General features: G+C 40.6%; 1 protein-coding gene across 4 annotated transcripts in view; it reads right to left on the bottom strand.

Moving 5' to 3' along the window:
* The window catches only part of SGCD (sarcoglycan delta), a 486,338-nt gene that overhangs the window by 135,448 nt on the left and 331,473 nt on the right, over window positions 1-19,417 (bottom strand). The window lies entirely within an intron of this gene.

Below are 19,417 nucleotides of genomic sequence, written 5' to 3'. Positions count from 1 at the left end.
GCGGGGAAACTCTGGGATTCCCGTTTGTGAGGAATAAAGGAAGAAATCAATAACTTTCAAACATGTGATAGAGTGGAGAGAGCACTGGAGTGGCACTCAGGACACCTGGGTTCTATTCCCAGCCCTGCTACCAGGTGACCTTGGGCAAGTCCCTTCAGTCAGTCATGCCCCAGTTTCCCCACCTGTAAAATGGGGATAATGATACTGACTGCTTTTGCAGAGCGCTTTGAGATCTTGGGTGAACAGCGCTAGACAAGAGTGAGGTATTATTATTATTTGCTTACACCTTGCTTTGCATCTTTAAAATTTGTATAATGCTTATTGTCTGTGCCTTTATTAAAGTGAGCTCTATAAAGTATTCGGTCAGAGTGATAAATAGGGATAAATTACACAGCAAGGAAATAGGTGCATTAATAGTCATCAAAAGCTGGAGTCCAGACCCATAGTGCAAGATGTTGCCTCCGAACATAATTTCCAGTATTAGCATGGTAGTTTGCACTTCCTAGAACTCTGAAGCAAATATAAGTCATGAGATAAGGAATTTTTCCTACTGTTAATTTTCAGAGAAAAAGGAAGGCAAAGAGTCACATCTTTTCCTATCAGCAAGCCATCTCGACGCTATTTTTAATTTCAGATAATTTATAGCAAGGGTGCTTACTGAGTCATAGCAAGCTGACATACACTCCTGACAGTCAGGAGTACAATATTACATGCATGAAAATCAGGCTGTTATAGGAAACATACAAGAACCAAATGCAAAAATGTACAGAAAGATTTAGTTCCTATCGTACAGTAGGCCTGGGCTGTGCATCACTCCTTTTCTTAGTCACTTTTTCAAAGATTCTGGAAAGTGGTAGCCGGAGAGAGACATTTTGTTTTGGTTTTTCTTTTTTTAACCTGAATCTGCCCCTAAAAAAGCACATCTCTGTGCATCACCTCATTACAAAAATCCACTTTATTGGGGGGTTGGGGCATTTTCCCCTTCTTCAGTAAGCATCCCCCAGCAGGACAGCATCTGGAATTAGCTCATTGATTTACAATACGCAGGTTTATTTATCAGCTGTATGTAACCTCAATCACCAGCACTTTTCACCAGCAGTAAATTCACATGACTTATGAAATCTAAAGACATACTTAGTATTTTCTGGATTCTGTTCCTTGTGATACGCCGTTGGATTTGCCTTCAGGTCATGTGCATTTTCTAATGTACATTACTCTTGGATACTATCTTTCTGTGATACTGCTCTGGGTTACAAGTGTTACATTAATTATACCTATTCTATTCTTAATGATAAAGCAATTCAGAGTTAGGTTTAGCACCATACAGTGCTGTAAATTATAAAGTGTTATTGGCAGAATCCTGTCGCATCTGGTGTGATCTTCGGAACTTCTAAAGAAAATAAGCCAAACTCTGACAAGCACACCGTGTGAATTTCTGAAACCAGTTTGTGTTAACCATGTTGTCCATGAATATGGTATAACTCAGGGGGTCAGAGAACTTCCTTAAATATAACGAACTGAGTAGAACTACTTGTGTGAGATCTTACTGGTTGATGTGAGCATGGATTGTGGAATTGGACCCAATCTACAGAAAGCGAGGAATATTATTGCTGTCCATCTAGAAGCAGTTTTTAGTCCTCTTTCCTTTACTCATTATTTCCTTAAATGGTGATCAAATTATTTCAGCTCCAAGAGTAAAAAGTTCTGAAGTCATGTCATTTTAAATCTCACTTTATCTTCGGAGCAAAGTGGAAATTCCACGTACAGACAGTCCTTCTTATTTCTAAGGAACTGTGTGTCACTTAGACCAGTAGCATATCTCTGGGTGAGCGAGTGAGTGAGTGACGGGGCCTGATCAGAAGCTGGTTGAAGTCCGGGGAAAGACCTCCATTGGACTGGTCCCCAAGTGAGATGAGTGGGTTGGGTGTGGGGAGATGGGAGTTCAGGAAAGAAGATGAAAAACAAAAACCAATAGCATTTGGGAGGGGGATATGAACTGGTGAAAAGTAAGAATGCTGGATGCAGAGGGTTGAGGGGCAATTTTACATCTTGACTGGACCCCAAACATTTTCTGGGACTACCTAACACATGTGAATTTAAATAACTTGGACTGTGAGCTCTTTGGGACTGGGACTGTCCCTTTGTTATATGCTTGTATGGTGCCTATCATAACAGGGTTGGGGTCTCTAAGGACTGGTCTACACTGGGGGGGGAAGGGGGGTTGATCTAAGTTATGCAACTTCAGCTACGTGAATAACGGGGGTCTTCACTGCGGTGATTCGACTGCTGTCGCTCCCCCATCGACTCTGCCTGCGCCTCTCGTGGCGGTGGAGTAAAGGAGTCGACGGGAGAGCGCTCGGGGGTCGATTTATCGCACCTAGACTAGATAAATCTAGATAAATCGACCCCTGATGGGTCGATTGCTGCCCGCCGATCTGGCGGGTAGTGTAGACATACCCAAAGTGCCACCACAATTCAATGATTGATAATAATAATGAATACTTATGAAAAACCTATACAAGTTACACACTGTGTGCGCTCAACCCCTCAAATCTCCTTCCCGAGATCCTACACGGTTGCTTGTTTATACATTTGTTTAGTTTTGATCCTCCAGAAGATCAGATAAAGACAATGACTGGGTGGATTTCCCCATCTTTGGTTTTTTGGAAGGGTCATTCTCCTAATCTTATTGTCTAGAGGCAGTTAGGCCAAGATTTTTAATGGTATGACCTTTTGTTGTTCTCAGCCTTGCAAGGTTAAATCCCATTTTCAAAAGTGACGTAGCGCCAGATTTTTAAACATCTTTAGGTTGACTTAGTAACTAGTTTGCATGAACCAAGCAATTCTTACTTCAGCGTATTATGATATATTAGTTGTGCGTTTCGGTCACCTAAAGTTGCCTGACTGGAATAGCCCTTATGCTTACATTTTTTAAGAGGATGCGTACATAGAGATTTGCACCCATTTTACATATGCATTGTTTCTCTGAATGCCTATCTGTGTTTTCAAAGACCAGCTTTTCAAGGCACAACAGCTGCACAATGCTTTGATTAACTGTAACAATGGCTGCTAAAGGTAATAAATATCTCCTAAAAAGCAATGGGCTCAATATAGAAGGGAACAAAAGGTGATTAAAGTCCAACCAGTCATACTTATATTAAAGTGACCGTAGCTTATAAAGGGGGAATAAATGCTTAATGGATGTTTTAATAGCAGTCAATCGTTATAGAGTGAGGTCGAGAGGCTGATTATTACTGCGGCTTATAAACATTAATAATGCCTTCTACTGATGGGCTTATAATCATCTATAACGTATCGTTATTGTTTATTATTTGTATTAATGTAGCCCAGGGGTCGGCAACCTTTCAGAAGTGCTGTGCCAAGTCTTCATTTATTCACTCTCATTTAAGGTTTCGCGTGCCAGTCATACATTTTAACGTTTTTAGAAGGTCTCTTTCTATAAGTCTATAATATATAACTAAATTATTGTTGTATGTAAAGTAAATAAGGTTTTAAAAATGTTTAAGAAACTTCATTTAAAATTAAATTAAAATGCAGAGCCCCCCGGACCGGTGGCCAGGACCCGGGCAGTGTGAGTGCCACTGAAAATCAGCTCGCGTGCCGCCTTCGGCACACGTGCCATAGGTTGCCTACCCCTGATGTAGCACCTAAGATCCCTAGTCATGGACCAACTGTGCTAGGTGATGGACAAGCCCAGAACAAAAAGATGATCCTGGTCCTAAAGAGCTTACAATAAGAGTAAGACAAGAGACAACAGGCAGATAGAGACGGTCTGACAGGGGGTAATGGGGTGTAGAAGGAAGCAATGAGACAATATTAGGCCATATAATAGGCAGTAGTCTCCTCTTATTTACACTTTTAATTATTTGTAAATAGAACCTTAATATAAAAGTGTGACTGTCCAGTCTAATTATACAACTTCAAATACAAAGAAAGAAGCTTAAGGAAATCCTGGGTTTCCTTAATAACATGCTGTGATCCAAAGTATTGAATGGAATGGTCTATAAACTAAAAAGACAGCAGAAAAGAGTGCTCCCTAAAGCAGAGCAAATCGTTACAAACTTCGAGCAGTGTCTGCTCTACAGAAGAGCTGAAATTCTCACTGAGATGAGTTATTAAAGCCATGGCGCGTCAGATGTTCTTGAGGTTGAATGGTCATTGCTATTTCTAGTGATCTCAGGTAGGTAAGGAAGGTTGTGATGATAATTGGCAATAATGTCCCTTGGTAAATTCAGCTTCTTCAGAACTTGAGTATTCACAGCAGATCTGAAACGTAGTGTGAGATTGTCAGTAGCTAAAGAAAGATTAGCTGTGTGAGTTAAAACTGGGCTGAGGAACTGGAAATAACTTTTCATGAACAATGGAAGTCAGAAATCAGGACTAAAACCAGTAGGCTGAAGGCTCAGGATAATCTTGTTTAACTCCACAGCATATAGCACATTAAAGTGAAGGAAATCGCAGCTGCTGGATTTACGTAGGCTAATATACACAGGAGATGAAATCCAGTCAAACTGGACAAAATCCTCTGTCTTCTCAGCAAGACTGACGTTTTAGACAAAGCTCCACAGATGCTTTAATAAATCAGACTTGACCCAATGGAGGGATCAAAGAGCATTAATAGCCTGAAACAGGGGGGCAAAATGATTTCTAAGTTTCAAAAGCAAATGCAAAGAGACGGTGAGACTGGCCAACCTTGTCTGGGAAAGTTTGGGCCCGTCAGGAAGAACAGCCATGATGAGTGTTTTTCTTTCTTATTTCTGACTTTCTTCTGAACTGAAACTCCTTAAAATTCCCATTTGGCAGAAGAAAGTCTTGCTGTACTTTGACAGGAGTGTTAATCCACTCATGTGAAACCGCTCCAAGGACTGTCAAAACTAGGTCTCTGAATGGAAGTTATCTTTCACTGCAGTTCTGAGAATGATCTGCAGTGGAACCTTAGCCACTATACACTAAACCTTCGTGTTTATTATTGCATGGCTAGGACTTTTCCTTCCAAAGGAGGAATCACAGAAGGACAATGACAACATAATTGCTAATTAGAGTGCGTGGGTAGGGACCACAAATGCTAGCGAAGGAAGCTTTGCTCCTTAAAAGTACATGCAAAACCCTTACTTATACCTCTGAACAGAACTATCTGTGAGAATAACCATTCTCCTGGACGTACGCATTTCCAAGTTTAGCCCTTGTGATAAATGAAGGGGGGGGGTAGCTCCCTTTTATGGACACCCAGAAGGGCTTGAGGGTACCCCACAGAGAGGAATTCCCAAGTGCTCCTTCCTGGGTCCAAGGGGGCTTTTTTGCATTTGGGTGGTGGCAGCGTTACCAAGCTAAGGTCAGAAAATAGCTGTAACCTTGGGAGTTTAATACAAGCCTGGAGTGGCAAGTATTAATTTTTACAATCCTTGCGGGCCCCCACCTTCTGTACTTGAAGTGCCAGAGTGGGGATTCAGCCTTGACAGCCCTAAATATACTTATTTTCTCCTCAACGTGAATGCACTTGTATTAGGCTCCACTGATTGCATATTCTCTTCTGAAGTCATTTTGACCCTTTGGCTGTTTCTTCCCCTGCAGTTCTCTTATCACCATGGTTTTATTATGGGTTTATTATTATCATTATTATCCTATGAAACTGTACATTTAAAAAAATCGTAAAAAGAACAAACGCTGCCAAACTTCAGCATGTGCTTGGAGCTTCTGGTACATCAATGAAGTTGACAGGAAATCTTGCAACAGTTCCTCTTTCACAGATAATGAGCTGAACCTAAGTTTGCTACACCATTAAAAGTAATTGCTATCCATGCATAGCAGCTACTTTTAAATGATTGATATTTCTGCTGAATCAAAAGCATATTTTCCCAAAGTATTAAAAATACCCGACCAGTCATGTTGTTTGTTTGCTGGAAAAGAAGAGATTTTCCAACGGCTAAAAAAAAATCTTGTTTAATTATTTTAATTGTTGATCAACCCGAACTGCAATCTTATACAATAAGTTATTTAAAGTCTCTGCTGCTCATCTCTGGCAATACATTTGGAGAAGCCTATTTTCCTACATTATTATCTACTTGTAAAGATTGCTATTGATTTTCAAAACCGGTTATTCTGAACTTTAAGCTTTCCAAGTTCTGGCTCCTAGCAATGTTTGGGACATTTCAAATGTCCTTGTTATTCAAGCTCCAAGTACCATTTTATCTGTCCCGAGAATCAATCAAGGAGGAGTTTTGGCACCAAACTGCCTTGTGTATTCTGAATCAGCCTTTTGGGAGAATTCAACAGAAGACATTTGACAGGCTCATCTCCAGCTTATAAATCTAGACTTCAACTGACAGTTTAGTTATAGCATGCATTACAGACTTTCCCCATCTAGCACGCTGAGACCTGGTGGTAGGGGAGCTCACGCAAGTTCCGACCGAAGTACTGGATTTTCTGAAATATTATTCTAGACGGCTTTCCACATCAGTTCACTGATGTAATATTAAGTTCTTCTTCACTCCTTTGCTTATATTGTTTTAAAAGTCTCTCGGGTCCATAGGTGACACAAGCTTGTCACCTAAAGCCTGGTCCACACCTAAACTTAGGTCAACCTAGCTACATCGCTCAGGGCCGTGAAAAAATTTGCAATCTGTGCAACATGGTTAGGTCGACCTAATGCCCACTCTAGACGCAACTAGGTCAACGGAAGAATCCTTCTGTCAACCTAGCTACTTCCTCTCGAGAGGGAGGATTTACTACAGTGATGGAATAACACTTTCTGTGGATGTAGTAAGTGCCTACCCTACAGTGGCGTAGCGGTAGCTGTGTTGCTGTAGGCGCTTGTAGTCTAGACATGGCCTTAGTTAATATCAGTAGTGTCTGTGAATATGCTTGTCATACAAACCAACAGCAAATTAGCGGTCCTAGAGCTTATCTACACTATAAAAAGAACAGGAGTACTTGTGGCACCTTAGAGACTAACAAATTTATTAGAGCATAAGCTTTCGTGGGCTACAACCCACTTCTTCGGATGTATATAGTTTCTAGTTATGCTGTAACTCAAGCTAACTGCTTGTCCACTAACGTGAGTTAACTAACATGACTGAATACTCTAATGTGGACACTCTACAAAGGTTTGTTCCAGGAAACAAACGTGTTCCTGGTGGTGGTTCACCCTATGCTGAGCCATTAACAAAAGTTTTCAGAGCATCTACACAAGAATTAGTCATGTTCATTAACACTAGTTAATTGGTACTCAGTTAGCTTGATTGATAGCACAACCAAGAGCCCGCACTGCACATGCCACTCCCCTTGAGAGGATGAGAGAACATCACATGACAGTTGTCAGTCACGTTGTTTAATGCACTATTGGAAGGCACACAGTTACTAGCATAGTATAAGAATCTAAATAGAATAGAATAGACCAAAAACTATAGTGTAGGCAGACCCCCAGAGAGTTAGTTTACTTCAACCAGTTAATTAAACCATGCAGTCTACTGCTAGTAACTGTGATTTCCAGATGCAAAATAAGAACTTCACCCTTGATTAAGTTTTTTTATATAAGGGATTTTTAAGCATTCTGATTTGATAGGCAATTTGAATTGCAGAGCACCTTTGCAGTTTTTGTTATTACTGTTGCAGAGTTCACCCCAAGACTTTTCCTGCCAGACTGTTTTCATATAACTCATTTTGTGAAACTTGTGTGCCTCTGATTAAGTGAGCCTGAAGCCAGCGTTACTGTAGATGCTCTGTAAATGTAAGTCTTCTTTTCTCCTCCTTTCAAAAGGGTAATATTTTATGTTTTCTAATGTTTATCCACAGCCATCCTTATCTAAGGAGCAAAAGAAAAAAAAACCCTTTCCCATTTCATATCTGCTTTGATTTTATGATTCCCACTTGACTAAAAAAGTAGCATGGCCAAAGCCTATCTTTTTTGCAAAGTACAGCAATTTTGTTAAACAATAGCTAGGAACAATTGTCAAAGATCTGAGACTGTCATCACAGCTAGGAGCGAAAGTCTTTTAACAGAAAAGCACACTGAAGAACTGGTAATTCACTGCCTCCCTCTGGAATGTTCAAATCTTATTTAAACCCTTCTGATCTGAGAATAAAAGGGGTCAATAAGTTAACAGTAGAGAAAAAGGCACACAGAGCCACCGCAGTAACTCTTTAGAATACAACTGCTCAAAAAAAGAACAAAAATCGATTGCTTTCAATTTACTACAGTTCACAAAAATAACTGCAATAAACATTAATATGGTGATGTCCTTCACTACAAATTAAGACAAAGCAGTAACAACAGCTTTATATAAAGCTGGTACAAAGACTATTTAACTAATTATTTCTATTTCATGCATAACATGAATATGTTCCTGTGAAACGCATGGAGCCCTCCTTGGTTACTGATGTTAGATGGGTAACTTAAAAAGAATTAAGACCGAAGAATTTTCAGTGTGATTGTATCAAACTAACACTCTTTAAAGCTCCTATCCACATGGATGGGGGGCATAGGTGTGGAATCCTTTAATGCAAATATAGATGCTATTTCCCCAAATACACCTCTACCTCGATATAATGCTGTCCTCGGGAGCCAAAAAATCTTACCGCGTTATAGGTGAAACCGCATTATATCGAACTTGCTTTGATCCACTGGAGTGTGCAGCTCTCTCCCCCCCGGGAGCGCTGCTTTACCGCGTTATATCCAAATTCGTGTTATATCAGGTCGCGTTATATCGGGGTCGAGGTGTAACAATTCAGAGGGGCTTTGTTCTGTCCCTCTGCACAGGGGTGAATTTTACCCTACTGTGAACACAGGAAAGACACTGAAAACAGCCATTCACTAATATTCTTATTCCATCCTCTCTAAACCAGCTGAGCTCCGTGGCAAACTTGTTAAAGAACCTACTCTAAAAAAGGAAACTGTCTTTCGGGTCTGTCCGGAAGCCTATGCAACTTCTGCCAGAGCAGCCTTCAAAGTTCCCAGAGATAATACTTGTCCATCAAAAAGGAAAACCATCCTGTTTTTGGACTATGCTATGTTGTAAAAAAACATAATCAAGGCAATGTTGGGCAATCTCAGCTATGAGTGCACATCTGTGGAATAATGACGACCTGACAGGCCGCAGGAATGTAAGAAATAAGAAGGGACTCAAATGAAGAGGAGGAATCCTCAGCATGCAGAGCATCAAAAATGGGCTGTCGAGCTCAGCTAGCTAAATACAAAACAAGAAATGTAGATAAATAAAGGGCCAAATCAGCTTCTGTAAATCGGTGCAGCTCCATTGTCGTCCCTTTCAATGGTGCAAACTTGAACCAGCTGGTGACAGGCCAGACCTCACCCGAGCACAGCACTGCTTGGCCCTGCCCCGTGCCCGACTCACACTGCTGGAGGCTACAATCAGGAATAACAGAGATAACTACTCCGGCTCTTCACCACCTGGGGGAATTCTTAGCTACCCAGTTAGGGCAACTCCAAAATCCCTGTGAGCTGCCAGGGTGATGTAAAGGGGCCATACTGGAGCAAGGGATCTAGCCATTCACCTTTATGTGGTTGGCCCACGCATACCATTTTGCATCTTAGCATTCAATCATCTCAGCACAGCACTCTGCTTACACCAATGTTTCTCAAACTGGGGCCGCCGCTTGTGTAGGGAAAGCCCCTGGCGGGCCGGGCCGGTTTGTTTACCTGCCCCGTCCGCAGGTCCGGCCGATCGCGGCTCCCACTGGCCGCGGTTCGCCACTGTAGGCCAATGGGATCTGCTGGAAGCGGCAGCCAGCACATCCCTCAGCCCACGCCACTTCCAGCAGCTCCCATTGGCCTGGAGCAGCGAACCGCGGCCAGTGGGAGCCGCGATCGGCCGGACCTGCGGACGGGGCAGGTAAACAAACCGGCCCGGCCCGCCAGGGGCTTTCCCTACACAAGCGGCGGCCCCAGTTTGAGAAACACTGGCTTACACTGAAATAATTTCCCCCCTCCTCCGCCTCCTCTTCAGGCAAGCAAATAGTCAGGGACGATCTAGATAATACTTAGTCCTGCCATGAGTGCAGAGGACTGGATAGATGACCTTTCCAGATGCCTTCAAGTCCTATGATTCTATGAAATTCCTAGAGAGTCCACATCATAGCTAAGATCAGCTGTAATATTGTTAGCACTGTTCAAGTAACCAAAAAGGCAACAGCAATTTACAATGAGGTTTATATAGGCCTCCTGCCAGGATCAATTCACAGCCAATCTTAACAGCAGGAGAGATTTTTAAAGGCATAAATAGCTGCAAGGCATCTAACACCCAATGAGTTTCAATGGAGAGTTAGATACTTACCTAACATTTGTGTTTTTGAAAATCTCCATCCATCCATATCTATTATTCCCAGGAGAAGAAAAATCCTTTCCCTGACTGTACAATAGCCACACAGGACAAGTATTTTTCCTCAGTACAAATGAACTGTGGAGTTGTTTGCTATGTTTGCCCAAAGAATGCAGAATCAGATCCTGAACATAACACACGTAGGTAAGGTTTCAGAGTAGCAGCCGTGTTAATCTGTATCCGAAAAAAAGAACAGGAGTACTTGTGGCACCTTAGAGACTAACAAATTTATTTGAGCATAAGCCTTTGGCCCACGAAAGCTTATGCTCAAATAAATTTGTTAGTCTCTAAGGTGCCACAAGTACACGTAGGTAAGACTTCAATCTCCCTTTAATTCTCCTTTCCTCAAAACAGCAAACTTTCTGCCTCTCGGACAGTCTGTCAAGATTTTCAAAGGTGGCTAGGGATTTTGGGTATGCCAGTTTTTGGGTGCCCATTTTGAGACTGATTTTCAGAAATAGCTGAGCACCCACACTCAGAAAAATTAGGTCCCTTTAATGTATCCAGGCACCTGACACTGGTAATCCCTTTTAAAAATCTAAATTTTTCAGGATATTGAGCAAGAATCCCCTTGAAATGTTGCTTTAGACCCTTCTTTATAACTGTTCTGCTCATGTGTTCCAATTATATTGAATTTCTTGACTACTTATGATACAGCTGCACGGGAATTTATTCATAAACATTTCTTTTAACAAGATCATACATTTCCAAGAAAAGTCACGCATGCCATCCATTCATTTACCCCAAATTAGAAGACTCGATCTTCATCTCTCTCCCCCAAATTTAACATTCGCATTTTAATGGTTTCTTCCTTCGTTGTTAAATCAATATCAATCACCTCCCCCAGTTATCAGAACTCGCATCTTCCTGAAAATTATGTTAAATTTAGATGTTAATGAAAACTATTTACAGTTTAACCACAGAAATGAGGCCTCTATTTCAAACCATAAAAACCGTCAGTTATAATAAGAAACCTTAATTTCTTTCTCAATCTCCCTTCTACCATCTGCCACCCTACAAGATCCAACAAGAAATCATAGTCTGAAAAACAAACAAACAATAACAAGGATAATTGGCAACTTCTTTTCATAACCCAGCTAACATTAAAAGAATTAAAATGAGTCCATGAACCATTACAATGAAAATTATGTTATAAAGGCAACTAATCCACATATGATAATACATGCCAATATTCCTCCTCTCCGATCATCTTCCAAATAAAGAATCAGAAACTTACGGAACACTTCTTGTTGGCCTGAACCAATGATACTAGTGGAGCATGTTCTCTTCCTAATGTTAAAATCCATGGAAGTTAGGCACCAAAATATCATTGAGGACCTGGGCCTGAGTGCTACAGGTGGTCATTAAGACCAATATTACGGGGTGACTTTTTGGAGCAGAGTATATTTTTTTCTCCTATGTAGAGATCTGCACAAGTTGCTACGTGTATTATTTTAATTTTGCTTTCTTCTGAAGCATCAGGTTCTAGCCACTCCCAAGAACTAAATAAGGTAGTTAAGTATCGCCTGGATGGACCAATATGGCGATTCCTATATTCCTAGTAACAGTAAATCAAGGAAGAAAAACGTCTTATGGAAAACTGTAGGAAAGCAAAGCCCTGGCTCAGAACACCAAACAATTTCCAAAAAGAAGTGACACACAGCTACTCAATGAATGCAAACCTGCACAATCAGAAAAAATGTTAGCATTCCTGTTTTGCTGTTGGTACTTCTTCACAATATGCAGAAACATGCACAAAGACCCATCATGATTCCCCATTTGGAAATGGCCTTAACACACATGTGAGAAAGTATTTATGTTTTTGAAAGGGCTTGAAGAAGGATTTTCTTGCTAAGGATGAGGTTTCCTATTCAAAGTGATGTCAGTATTTGTGAATATTGCGAGAATGTCAGCCCTTCAGTCTGCAAAACAAATCTCTTCAAAACCAATACAGCTTGTGTGAAAAAGAGGTAAAATATGAGAAAAGGGTCCTCTATTGTAATTAATTACTATTATTTATTAATTGTACTGCAGTAGCACTTAGGAGCCCATGATTACCATGAGATTCTTGGAAAACCATCTTACATTTTTTTCATCAGACTTAGATGAAATATTCATCTGTTGCACTATATTTTTTTGCTCTGTTACTGGTTGCAAATCTGTTTTTTCTTTTTCAAAATCCACTTCAGAAGATCCATCTTTATATTTCTATTATAACAACACCACTAACAAAACGGTTCCAGTTGTGATTCACACATCAGTCATGTTCTAAGGACATTGCATGAAATCACACAAGCACAACCACATTATAACAGTGCTAAATAAAGTTCCATGAAGTAAGATGCTAATGAACCCAGCTGAAAAACAATGCAGTACAGTGGTACAGAAAACATGTACCAATATGATCAGATGGCTCAAATTCATCCCTGGGAAAGCCCCAGTGACCTCCTCAGACTTACACTAGGGATATATTTGCACTAAATTTTGGGGTTTTTTTTAGGAAATACGGCACACAAATGTGGTTACTTTTTAAATCTGGACAATTTAATCAGAAGCTATATTTTTTTACCTCTTGACTGAGTTAATTTTCTACTTCAGCTCTCTTACACACCTTCTCTAATGAATACGTGTTTCTTTGATTAAATTAACATTTTTGACTACCTAATTAGCCTGATAAACCTATGCAGAACTGATCTAGAAGTGACTTCATCACCGTTTATTGGTGCATGTTTGCTACTCATCACTGTCAAGTCAATCGGCTAATGATTAGAAGAACATTAAGTCTGGCCAATTTGGCTTTCCATGGCAGTCTCCATGCTCTGACTGAGCAGCCAATCCAAGCACTGAATCGACCCTTTAGGACAGTGACAGATGGTTTAATCATGTGGTTTCATTCATTAGCACTCATCAGTCTGGTTGGCCAGGTTTGTGGCAGAGTACAATTTGAAACAAAAACTAATTAAACGTAACCTTCCTAATTACCGTTTCACATTCATCCTTTGACTGGTACAGTTCATGGGTAATGACAAATTGAAAATATAAATAAAGAACAGTTTATCCAGACTGATAAGTTAATAAGTACAGTCACAAGAAGCTGCATCACTGCTTGTTTAGGAACAAAAGCATGAGTTGCTTCCTATGCAATTAATGTACAGTGGCTAATGAAATCATACCACAGCTAATGAATATGTACAACTGGGTAGACAGCTGCCACTTATAAAGAAGTTACTAGAACCACCCTGCTCATTCATTTTGCAGAGACAATTGGAAAGGCCCTTTAAGACAACTGAATATTGTGGAAATTATTTACATTATTTGCATGGTTCCATCTTGAGCTGGCTGCACTGCCCCGAGCAGTTTACTATCTAGATACCCCTTTAAACCCCTGTAAATCTGCTGGGATTGCCCAAAATATGCAGTGATACAGACTCCCCTCGATTTAACAAAAATGCTATTTGTGTTAGAGACAGTTGCCTGTGCACATAGGGATAAAGAAAGCCCATGTTGTGCTGATAAGCTTTCTAGTGTATGATACAAATCTGGTACAACAGGCATGAACACATTGTCTCAATGAGGTTGTTGAGTGATTATATCCATTGCAACACTCTGGCTGTTTTGGTTTTGTGGTTTGGTTTGCTCTTCGAAAGCCAGATTTCTTAACTTCTTGAATCATTAAATATTATTTTGCAATGAAGAGGAATGGGCTGAGTCGGCTGGCAGGTCTTGCCCACAAGTTCAGGGTCTATCTAGATGATCTAGAGGATGGTGTGAACTGCACACTCAGCAAGTTTGCAGAAGACACTAAACTGGGAGGCGTGGTAGATACGCTGGAGGGTAGGGATAGGATACAGAGGGACCTAGACAAATTAGAGGTTTGGGCCAAAAGAAATCTGATGAGGTTCAACAAGGACAAGCGCAGAGTCCTGCATTTAGGATGGAAGAATCCCATGCACTGCTACAGACTAGGGACCGAATGGTTAGGCAACAGTTCTGCAGAAAAGGACCTAGAGGTTACAGTGGACGAGAAGCTGGATATGAGTCAACAGTGTGCCATTGTTACCAAGAAGGCTAACGGCATTTTGGGCTGTATAAGTAGGGGCATTGCCAGCAGATCGAGGGACGTGATCATTCCCCTCTATTCGACATTGGTGAGGCCTCATCTGGAGTACGGTGTCAAGAAGGATGTGGAAAAATTGGAAAGAGTCCAGTGGAGGGCAACCAAAATGATTAAGGGACTGGAGCACATGACTTATGAGGAGAGGCTGACGGAACTGGGATTGTTTAGTCTGCAGAAGAGAAGAATGAGGAGGGATTTGAGAGCTGGTTTCAACTACCTGAAAGGGGGTTCCAAAGAGGATGGATCTAGACTGTTCTCAGTGGTACCAGATGACAAGGAGTAATGGTCTCAAGTTGCAGTGGAGGAGGTTTAGGTTGGATATTAAGAAAAACTTTTTCACTAGGAGGGTGGTGAAGCACTGGAATGGGTTACCTAGGGAGGTGGTGGAATCTCCTTCCTTAGAGGTTTTTAAGGTCAGGCTTGACAAAGCCCTGGCTGGGATGATTTAGTTGGGGATTGGTCCTGCTTTGAGCAGGGGGTTGGACTAGATGACCTCCTGAGGTCCCTTCCAACTCTGATATTTTATGATTCTATCTGATCGCATATTTTGGGTTGGGAAGGAATTTCCCCCTGGGTCAGATTGACAGAGACCCTGGCGTTTTTTCGCCTTCCTCAGCAGCATGGGGAACGGGTCACTTGCAGGTTTAAACTAGTGTAAATGGTGGATTCTCTGTAACTTGCAGTCTTTAAATCATGATTCAAGGACTTCACACACTGCCAGAGGTTATGGCCAGACAGCATAACAATTTTTTCTCTTTTTTTAGTATAACTTTTTTTAAAAATGCCCCCCATGAATGGAAGACCTTTTCCTTGGTGGTATAACTATTGATCCCCAAAAAGCTATTGCAGTAGAACCAGATGCTTAGTAATATATGGTGGTGTTTTCAAAAGTGCATAAGTGAATAAGATGTTCAACCTCTGTTGTCTTTCAGTGGGAGCTGAGCACCTAACTCCCTTGAGTTCTTTTGAAAGTCCCTCCCATGATGGAGATATACAGCACCAAACGTAACGGAAGTACACAGAGTGTTGATAATACCCACAGACATAAGCCCCAGCATGGTGCTTTCTGTTGGGGGACTTCTGTGCCAGTGCACATGAGCTTGCGGGGGCCTGTCCATATGATGCCCATTTCAAAAGCGGGGATTTTGCATCTTCCCACCAGAAAAATTATAATGTGATGTCCCCTAATGAGCTCAATGGTGCGGTCTTAAATCTCCACTCCCCCTCTTGTCTTTAGAAGAATTTGCACCTGTATTCAAGCCCTCTGTATCATAAGCAAGGAAACTTTCATCACCTGTGCTTATTAATGAACTCTTACCCATATTTATCTAGAAGATTGTATCTCCATTTTATCCCATTCATTTGTTCACATCTTTTCACAGCATTGTCTCCAAAATGTCCCAATGAGACCATTTGGAGCTTGTTTTCATTTTCAGGCTCTGCTGAACTAAGCATTTGATTTAGAGAAAATAAGGAAAGGCACTGGGAAACTTAAGCATAACAGATGCTTATTCATCGAGATCTGATTGAACTGAACGGAAACCCCCAGTCTAAATCCTAAATGCCATAAACATCAGCCAGCTAGAACAGAATAATAACCACTTATAAACAATGATACACCAATAGTTCCTGCCTCAAAATATTCAAATGACTCTTCTCATTTCACTATTCCTACAGTGTCCAATAATTCTGGCCATACTGTATTTCACTTTTTGGTGTCACAAATTTATAGCCCACAGCTAATTGTTTTGTCAGTTGCATACGGGCAATATCTGTACAATGATATCTGTGACCAATGATATCTGTACAATATCCCAGTGAGCTACGTAGGGTCTGATCTAATACCCATTAAAGTCAATGGCAGTATTTCCATTGCATGTAATGGGAGATCTACTAGTCTGTTGCTGATGAGGCTCGTGGTAAGCTAACCTGTTGTAAAAAGCCTGTCTATAGTTGGAGACTGGTGGTGGGGACTTGATCACAAATAAAGAGCACGGGTGTTGTGCCAGCCTGAAGTGTCCCTGAGGAGGAGAAGGGCTGAACCGGAGGGGCATGGAGTGCGTCCCGTTACAGAGAGATTTGGCTAAGATTTATATCGGAACTTGATGGCTCAGGCCCATCTGTAATGAAAGCCTTTACCTCCATGGATCAACTGTGCATACACAAAAATGTGGACACCTGAACAGCCCCTGGTTTTTCATGACAATTGCAACATCTCAGCTAAGAAATAAGAATCAGGCCAGGTTGATTAGAACAATAGTATCCCCTGCTCTTAACAGCACCTTAGTTATCATTGGATAATTTATGAGATACTCATGCAATAAACTTATACTTGTACCCAAGTTGGGTTGGTCTCTGCACTTGGTCCTGGTTGCACTTTAGGTAATAACTCCAACACAGATGTTCTCATGGGGGTTTCTTGTGCTTTTCATACTATGCTGTGAAATCTCTTGGCCTCATGGACCAGATATGGAGAATTGCTGACTTTTTAAAATGAAGCTACAGGCTTAATCAATGTTTTCCCAACCCCTAGCATTCCCAGGATGCTAACCCCACTACACTCTATAGCTGTATCTATTTTCTTTAAGTTTTCAAACTTATAATAGATTTCCCCTAAACAGACTCTCAGGCATTTGTCAGCCAGACACCTACACTTCCTTAAAATCTTGGTTGTAAGCCCTATGGGACATAAGTTTTAATTATATTATTTATTGGTCTAAAGTGGTCAGAGGTACTTGCACTAAGTATGCTGTAAAAAACTGGAATCTTTCCACTGATGTTATGGGAGCTGGATTGGACCCTAAATGCATATCTGAGTCAAAAGGAGAGGTGATGGCTTTTTAAACATGTAGCAGATTGGGTCTGGCTTGTGTGAGATGGGCTGCATGTATTATATGAATGGTGGTGATTTTACAATGCAGTGTTCTAAAATTATGCTACAATAGACTGCCTGTATTTGCATGGTAATGAAGCATTCTCCCAAAGTTGAAGTCGTCAGCCAATGGTCTCAATGAGATTTTATATAAGCCTCTTAAGACAATATGCTGGTGTTGCACCCGTTAGATCAAAGCATCCATTGGAAGTGGGGAAACTCTTTTATTTAATCCTTACTGGTATTTACAGCTAACATTAAAACAGGAAAAGAGGAGAATTTAGCATCAATCAATTTAAGGAAGAAATGATTAGCGAGGTAATATCTTTTATTGTACTAACTTCTGGTTGTGAAAGAGACAACCTGTTTTTCTTTCACTTCATGAAAAAACAAACAGCATTAGAACTTCTGTTTCTTTTAGACAGTCCATTCCCAGGCACCCTCCCGAAGGACTTCTTCCTGTTACAACTACCAGGAAAAATTACTACCATTGGTGCAACTCCAAGCCCCAATTCAGCAAAACACTTAAGCCCATGTTTAAATTTAAGCACATGAGTAAATCCATTCTTACTTAGCAAAGCGCTGGAGTATGTGTTTAAACTGAATTCAATTGAGCTACTCTGGTAAGTGCTCATCAGCATGACTGTGGGTTTCATAATTAGGCCCTGTATATTTGTGGACTCTTGTAAAAAATCCTTTTTAGCTTTCACAATGGAATGAGCAATTAAGCATGCTAGTCGGACATACAATATGCATGAGGAAAGTATTCTAACCCAAACCCAAAACCGCCTACTTTAACAATTATTTAGAAGAAAGCACACTGAAAGAATGAAAATAAATGTAACAATACATAAATAAAAATGAAAGCACACAAAAGGTTGTCAGGGTTTCTTGTTTGTTTGTGTTTTTTTCTTTTGTTCACTCCTTGAGCATTTCAGGATAAATTAAGAGATCAGGAGTAATTAACTGACACATGTTCTTGTCTGTATTTTAACATCGTAAGCTCATTGATTCTGGCAGACCTTTTTCCTCAAGGCTGCCAAAATCTGAAATCAATTTACAAAAGAAACAGTCATCAGTCATTAATTGATTTCTGATTCCATTTTCCCCACTGAATCAAATTAATATCCTTTAGGTGTTCTCATATAATACAACAACTGCCGATCAGATACACTTCATAGTTTCCTCAGTCTCTTCCACCACCCAGTACAAAAACATTTCAAGGAAAAATTGTCATTCCTTAGTTCACATGTGGTCGAACCAGCCAGACACAACTCCAACCTAAATGAAGCCAGTTAATTTTGCACACAGACTTTGTCAGGGGATTAAGGGTTTGTGTTTCAAGGACAGATACACACAACAGCATCTGCTGAATTTCCCCATGCTATAACCACAGTGGCACATGCAAATCAAATGGTAGTGACTACATATTCAGTTGTGCACTGTGTGGGTGACAATCACCCCTGCACAAAGGCCAGCCCAAGACTTATATACATCACCACTTTCTAGGACTTAAGTGGGACTTAAGTAGAACAGAGGCCACGCACTAGTCCTCTGCACAGAAGGAATTTCACCGTCTTTCACAGCATATGAATGTTGGCTAAATTACCATGATATGGGTGTATTTTCTAATAAAGTTGTGGCCTATATTTTTTTCCAAACAAGTACTGCATCTGTCCTCACTCAAGAATGCTTTTTGTAATTCTGTTAAGTGTACCTTAACTATTATGAAACAGATCCTCAGCTGGAGTATATCAGGGCAGTTTAACTGATTTACATTAGTTGAGGATCTGGTTTTTAATTCCAGATTCTTCACTCACTCTCTTCAGAAAGAAAACAAATACAAATACAAATGCATTTCAGAGGTATCAGGCAAGCTGGTATCATGAACTCAGAAATCACTCTTAACCTTTACAATTAAGATTTGATTCCAAACTGAGGGCTTGTAAGACACTAGTTTAGTAGGGCAGCTATGTTGCTTGTGGGGAATAATCCACACCACCAACAGAAAATGCAACTGTCACAACACAACAGTTGTTATGATTTCAAAAGGTGAAAAAATTATTCCTGCAC

Source organism: Terrapene carolina, unplaced genomic scaffold (assembly GCF_002925995.2).
Source record: "Terrapene carolina triunguis isolate 2854851 unplaced genomic scaffold, T_m_triunguis-2.0 Scaffold629, whole genome shotgun sequence".
Lineage (NCBI taxonomy): Eukaryota > Metazoa > Chordata > Testudines > Emydidae > Terrapene > Terrapene triunguis.
The sequence above is the reverse complement of the archived record's forward strand: the minus strand, read 5'-3'. Positions and strand labels throughout refer to the sequence as shown.